Source organism: Otolemur garnettii, unplaced genomic scaffold, assembly GCF_000181295.1.
Source record: "Otolemur garnettii isolate 467f Iridium unplaced genomic scaffold, OtoGar3 scaffold00023, whole genome shotgun sequence".
NCBI lineage: Eukaryota > Metazoa > Chordata > Mammalia > Primates > Galagidae > Otolemur > Otolemur garnettii.
This window is the reverse complement of record NW_003852418.1, coordinates 9094837-9101343: the sequence shown is the minus strand read 5'-3', so window position 1 is coordinate 9101343 and position 6507 is coordinate 9094837.

The window sequence follows — 6507 nt, the reverse complement described above, 5'->3', positions numbered from 1 at the left end:
AGCTCCTTAGGAGGCTGAGGCAAAGGGATCCCTTGAGCCCAAGAGTTTGAGGTTGCTGTGAGCTGTGATGCCCCGCCATTCTACCAAGGGCACAGAGTGAGACTCTGTCTCAAAAGTGTTTCCAGAATCACAAGGAAGGTTGAAGAAACTGGGCTGAGCCTGAATTTCCAGAAAGCTATGGTAGGGCTGCCGCTATGATGCCAGGGCACTCTACCAAGGGCAAAAAAGTGAGACTCTGTCAAGGGAAGGGAAGGGAAAGGAGGGGAGGGGAGGAGGGGGTAGAGGGAGAGAGAGAGAAGAGAAGAGAAAAAACTGCAGCCTCTCTGGCCGTGCAGACAGTCCAGACCTGGGCCAGTTGGGCACCACAAGGTTAAGACAATTGAGTACTGACCTTGGTTCACCTTGAGGAACTGACGGAGGCGGGAGCTCATTTACATACACAGCAGCGCCTGTGTTCCAGGCGATTTATGCGTATGGCATTCTAATTACTTGCATTTTGCAGAAGGGGACAACAGGCCCAGAGGGATGGAGGTTACACAGCCTGTGCCTGGCAGAAGCTGGACTTGAACCCAGTCAACTGACAGAAAAATACCTGCTCTTAATCATTACGATATCTTTGTCATTGTCAGAGAAGCTTTTGTATATTAGCCTCCCATCTTTTGCTGGGCACAGTTTTGGGTGCTGGGGACACAGCTGTGAACAACATGGACAGAGGTGGACACGGGGCAGTGAATTAAGATGGGGGTTGCTCCCAGGACCCAGACCGGGAATATAAACTAGAGAAGGAGGCTGGGGGCAACAGGGACATAGATGGGCTTTCTGCGTATTTGAGGCCAGAGAATAAAAGCAGAGCTAAAGATCGTCCTAGTCACCCTGGATAGGCATTAGCCCAACCGTCTCTAACACGCCTACCTCAACCGCGGCAGATGTCTCTGTTATCTGTACGCTCCTCCCTTGACATGTGCTGGGCCTAGATAGTAACTTTGTAACTTCCTTAACCCTCTGTTGCCTTTGAGGGCAGGTAGCCTGACCCATCTCAAGGGCGCAGCCAACCTGACCTTCCCCTTGAGTCCTAGGACCTTCACATTTGTCACATCTCTCACATCTTTTAGGACTCTCATGTGCACCCTTGCCCTAAAAAATGTATAAAAGAGAGGCAAGAGATGAAGTCGGGGGCTCGGTTTTTGGGGCACTGGTCTGCCGAGTCTCCCGGCTGAAGAAATCAAGCTGCTTCCTCTTCCACCCAGTGCCTGGAGTCTGTGTCGGTTTCCTGCTACACATTGAACATGTTAGAAGATATTTGTGCATTTATTTATTTTTTTTTCCTTGAAACACACAGGCTTGGTTTAATTATAGTTTTATTTTTTTTTTTGCAGTTTTTGGCCGGGGCTGGGTTTGAACCCACCACCTCCAGCATAGGGGGCCAGCACCCTACTCCTTTGAGCCCCAGGTGCCGCCCCAGGTGCGGCATTTGTTTAACCAACCCCAAATTATTAGAAATGGTGGTTCTTTCCTTTTGATTTTTCTCATGGCCTGAAGAGAGAAATAGTTTTATGAATAATTATGCTATCGTGTGAGCATAACATAGTATATTTAACTAACCCCTTATATTCTGTTTCTTGGTGTCACAATCATAGACTTCTTTGAGATAAATAGAACTTAACTTCTTCTTGAAGTTAAATCTTTTCACCTTTGAATTTTTCTCTGCATAGGAGTTATTTTGAGTAACAGAAGTGTTGAGTCAAAGGACCTACTTTTTTTTTTTTGAGACAGAGCCTCAGGCTAGCTCCCTGGGTAGCGTAGAGTGCTGTGGTGTCACAATTCACAGCAACCTCAAACTCCTGGGCTCAAGGGATCCTCTTGCCTCAGCCTCCCAAGTAGCTGGGACTACAGGTGCCTGTCACAATGCCTGGCTTTTAGTGATGTGGTCTTGATCTTGGTCAGGCTGGTCTCGAACTCCTGACCTCAAGCAATTCACCTACCTCGGCCTCCCAGAGTGCTGGGATTACAGGTGTGAGCCACTGGGCCCGGCACTGTTTTCCTACTTTTGATAGAAAAAATACTCCCCCACTATAAGAATAAGAGCTGGCATATTGATAAGGGCACCTGATGCTTGACTTCACTATGTGGGGGAGGCAACAGGGTGTGGTGGGGACTGTGGCAAACAGGTGAACCTGGAGAGCACCTGCCTCCACTCTGCTGGTGGTGTGGCTCCAGCAGACCATGTACACATGTGGGCCCAGTGATCCACTTTTACTTTAGAGAAGTTGAAGTTTAGATTTCACATTCAATTACCCAAGTTTTACACAGTTGGATCAAAGTTTGAAACAATCACATGGGGAAGAATAAAGCTTCTCTGTGGGCCAGAAGTGGCCTGTGAGCCACCAGTTTGCAATCTGTGTCAGGGCGTGCTGAGCGGGAGCCTAACCTTTGCAACCTTCCAGCTGTGAGATCACGGGCAAGCCACACTTCTGAGTCTCAGTTTTCCCCTCTGTAAAGAGGAGCTTATAAAAACAAACACTTAGATGAACTTATTTGCCAAGCCTAGTTCTAAACACTGATTTGTGTTTTCCAGACTGTGGGTTGTGAAACTGGCTTGGTAGATTATGATCTTCATTCCATAAAAACAAAACAGGGCCAGGCATGGTGGCTTATGCCTGGAATCCCAGTGCTTTGGGAGACTGGGCACTTGAAGCCAGAAGTTAGATACCAGCCTAGGTAACATCCCACCCTTAAAATAAAAATAAAAATAAAAAAACCTGTTTTCAAAAATAAAAACAGCTGGCGTTCTGGCCCACACCTGTAGTCCCAGCTACTTGAGAGACTGAGGCAGGAGGGTGGCATGAGCCCAAGAGTTTGAGGTGGTTGTGAGCTATGATGCCACAGCCCTCTACCCAGGATGACAAAGTGAAATTGTCTCAAAAAATAAAAGTACAAAAATAAAATAATATAAAAGAGCAAAATGTGGCAGCACCTGTAGCTCAGTGGGTAGGACACTGGCCAAATGCTCCGAGGCTGGTGGGTTTAAACATGGCCCAGGCCTGCTAAACAACAATGACAACTACAACAACAACATAAAACAAAACAAAACAAAAAATAGCCAGGCGTTGTGGCGGCACCTGTGGTCCCAGCTACTTGGGAGGCTGAGGCAAGAGAATTGCTTGAGTCTGAGAGTTTCAGGTTGCTGTGAGCTGTGATGCCACAGCACTCTACCCAGGGCAACAGCTTGAGACTCTGTCTCAAAAAAAAAAAAAAAGAGCAAAACCCAAACATAACAGGATGGAAAATTGCAGAATGTATCATCGTAATATGGATAGGCATTGCTTTGTGAAACAATTTTAGCCATATACACATATATGATATGATATACAGATGCTCATACACACACTTACATATTAATATATGCTATGCTGAGTCTTGATGTAATATGCATTTCTTATCATGGAGGGCAGTGAAAAAGTCTGATGTCGTCAAATCTGGGAAGTTGATTTATTGTCATTCCCATTTTACAGCTAAGAAAACTGAGGTTCAGAGAGGTGTAGTTCCCACAGCTATCCTTCCCTCCAAATGTGGAGCTATGGCAGGTGAAGGGCTCATCCCTGACGCAGCAGGTGCTTAATAGATGTTAGAAGCTGGGCTGGTGAGGGAACCTTCTTGTCCAGCCACACCAGACAGCCAGTGGGTTCCATGGATTGTGGGAGGGGTAGTTGGGAGGCACCTGTGGAGCAGGGTGGGGGCTGCAAGAGTAAAGTGACGCCCACCCCATCTCCAGCCAGAGCTCATCAGATAACTCACTCATCTTTGGCCAAATATCTAATAGTTGAATTTTTAAATCAGTGTTTGGCTGGAGCTATATTATCATCATTCTTGAATTAACTTCTGGATAGAAAAATAAACTCGAACTTATTCTCAAACAATTTAAACTATTATTACAATATATAGTGTTAAAAATTAGAAAGTCAGGCTTAACATGGGGCAGACTGCAGGAACATGTGTTCCCAGACTCCTGAAGGCTGGATTGCTCAGGGCCACCACCGTGTCCATGGTGCCTCCTATAGAGACACGATGTCTGCTGAGGCCTCCACTGTGCTCACTGCACCAGGTCATTTATCATTACCTCCTGGGCCTGAGCACGTTGTCCAAGGTGCTGTAATTTCATCAGAGCAACCTCTGCAGCATGGGTGTAGCCTGAGAGAGGTGCTTTCAGAATACAAGCCTTGCCTTCCTGCTTGTTTTCTGGTCTGACCTCAAGGGCCCTCTGTGGGTGGTTTGGGCCCGCAGTGGTGTCACTCTGCCCTCTAGTGGTCACTAATGAGCACAGCTTCGTGGGTGCTGCGCTTGCAGCATCAAAACTTCGTGGGAAGTGTCCAGTGTTTGTAAAACAAATTCCTCTTCATCCAGGATAAAGCTCAGATCTATGCAACAACATGGATGTATCTTAAAAACATTTTCAGTGAAAGAAGTCAGGAGCCAAAGATTGCATCTCGTAAATCCTTTTATATGAAGTTGTAGATCAGGCCAAACTCTTGGTGACAGAAATCAGAACAGTCATGGAATGTGGGTATCGATTGGGTAGGGCATGAAGGAACGAAGGAACCAGTCTTTTGCTCCATCTTCTTTCTTGATCTGGGTGGTAGAATCTCAGTGTAATCAAATGTAAAAGTACATCAAGATGTATACTTGAGATTTGCTCAATAAACTTTGTCAGTTACAATTTAAACAAAACTCTTTTAAATTTAGGAAGAATCCTGAAGGCAGCAGACGCCCTGCTTCCATCCTTCCCTCCAGCAGTGGGGGTGATTTTGAAAATATAAATCAGTATATTTATATACTGTGGATCCTCCTCTGATATCTTTTTTCCTCCCTCCCTCCTTTGTCTTTTCCTCCTTTCTTTTCTCTCTCTCTTTCTTTCTTTCTTGACATGGTCTTGCTCTCTTGACCCGATAGAGTACAGTGGTGTCATCATAGCTCATTGAAACCTCAAACTCCTGGATTCAGATGATCCTCCTGCCTCCGTCTCTGATTAGCTGGGACTAATCTAATCAACTGCACTAATCTAATCAACTGTACCAATCTAATCAACAACCACTAATCTAATTCACTGCCCCAATCTAATCAATTTAATTGATAGAAGATTTTTTAATAGTGATAGGTAAATAGCATATTATGGGAAAACTTACTGTCTGTAAAGTATATTAAATCATGTTAGCAAATACAATGTAAATAAAAGATTTTTTCCATAATTATTGTTTTTTTTATTTTTAAAATTATTTTTTATTAAATGATAACTTTGTACATTGATGCATTTATGGGGTTTAGGGTACTGCTTCCATATACAATGTGAAATGCTTACATTGAATTAAGTAACACATCCATCACAATTACACTCATTTCTTAATAGTTTTGAAATGTACCATGTAATGTACTAATCTAATCAACCATACTAATCTAATCAAGCTCACTAATCTAATCAGCTGCACTAATCTAATCAAGCTCACTAATCTAATCATCTACCCCAATCTAATCACCCACACTAATCTAATCAACTGCACTAATCTAATCAACCACACTAATCTAACCAAGCTCACTAATATAATCAAACTCACTAATCTAATCAACCATAGTAATCTAATCAAGCTCACTAATCTAATCAACCATACTAATCTAATCAACTACACTGATCTAATCAACTGCACTAATCTAATCAACCTCACTAATCTAATCGACTACACTAATCTAATCAAGCTCACTAATCTAATCAATTGCACTAATCTAATCAAGTTCACTAATCTGATCAACTTCACTAATCTAACCAGGTACACTAATCTAATCAGGTACACTAATCTAATCAACCACACTAATCTAATCAATGGGACTCATCTAATCAATGGGACTAATCTAATCAACTTCACTAATCTATTCAACTGCACTAATCTAATCAAGCTCACTAATCTAATCAACTGCACTAATCTGATCAACTACCCTAATCTAAGCAACCGCACTCACCTAATCAAGCTCACTAATCTAATCAACCACACCAATCTAATCAAGTTCATTAATCTAATCAACTGCACTAATCTAATCAACACTAATCTAATCAATTGTACTAATCTAATCAGGTACACTAATCTAATCAACTGCACTAATCTAATCCACTGCACTAATCTAATCAACCGTACTAATCTAATCAAACTCACTAATCTAATCAACTACACTAATCTAATCAACTACCCATATCTAATCAACTGCACTAATCTAATCAAGCTCACCAATCTAATCAAGCTCACTAATGTAATCAACCATACTAATCTAATCAACCATACCAATCTAATCAACTATACTAATCTAATCAACTGCACTAAACTAATCAACTGCACTAATCTAATCAACTGTTCTAATCTAATCAACTACACTAATCTAATCAACCTCACTAATCTAATCAACTACACTAATCTAATCAACATTTAGGGTACTGCTTCCATATACAATGTGAAATGCTTACATTGA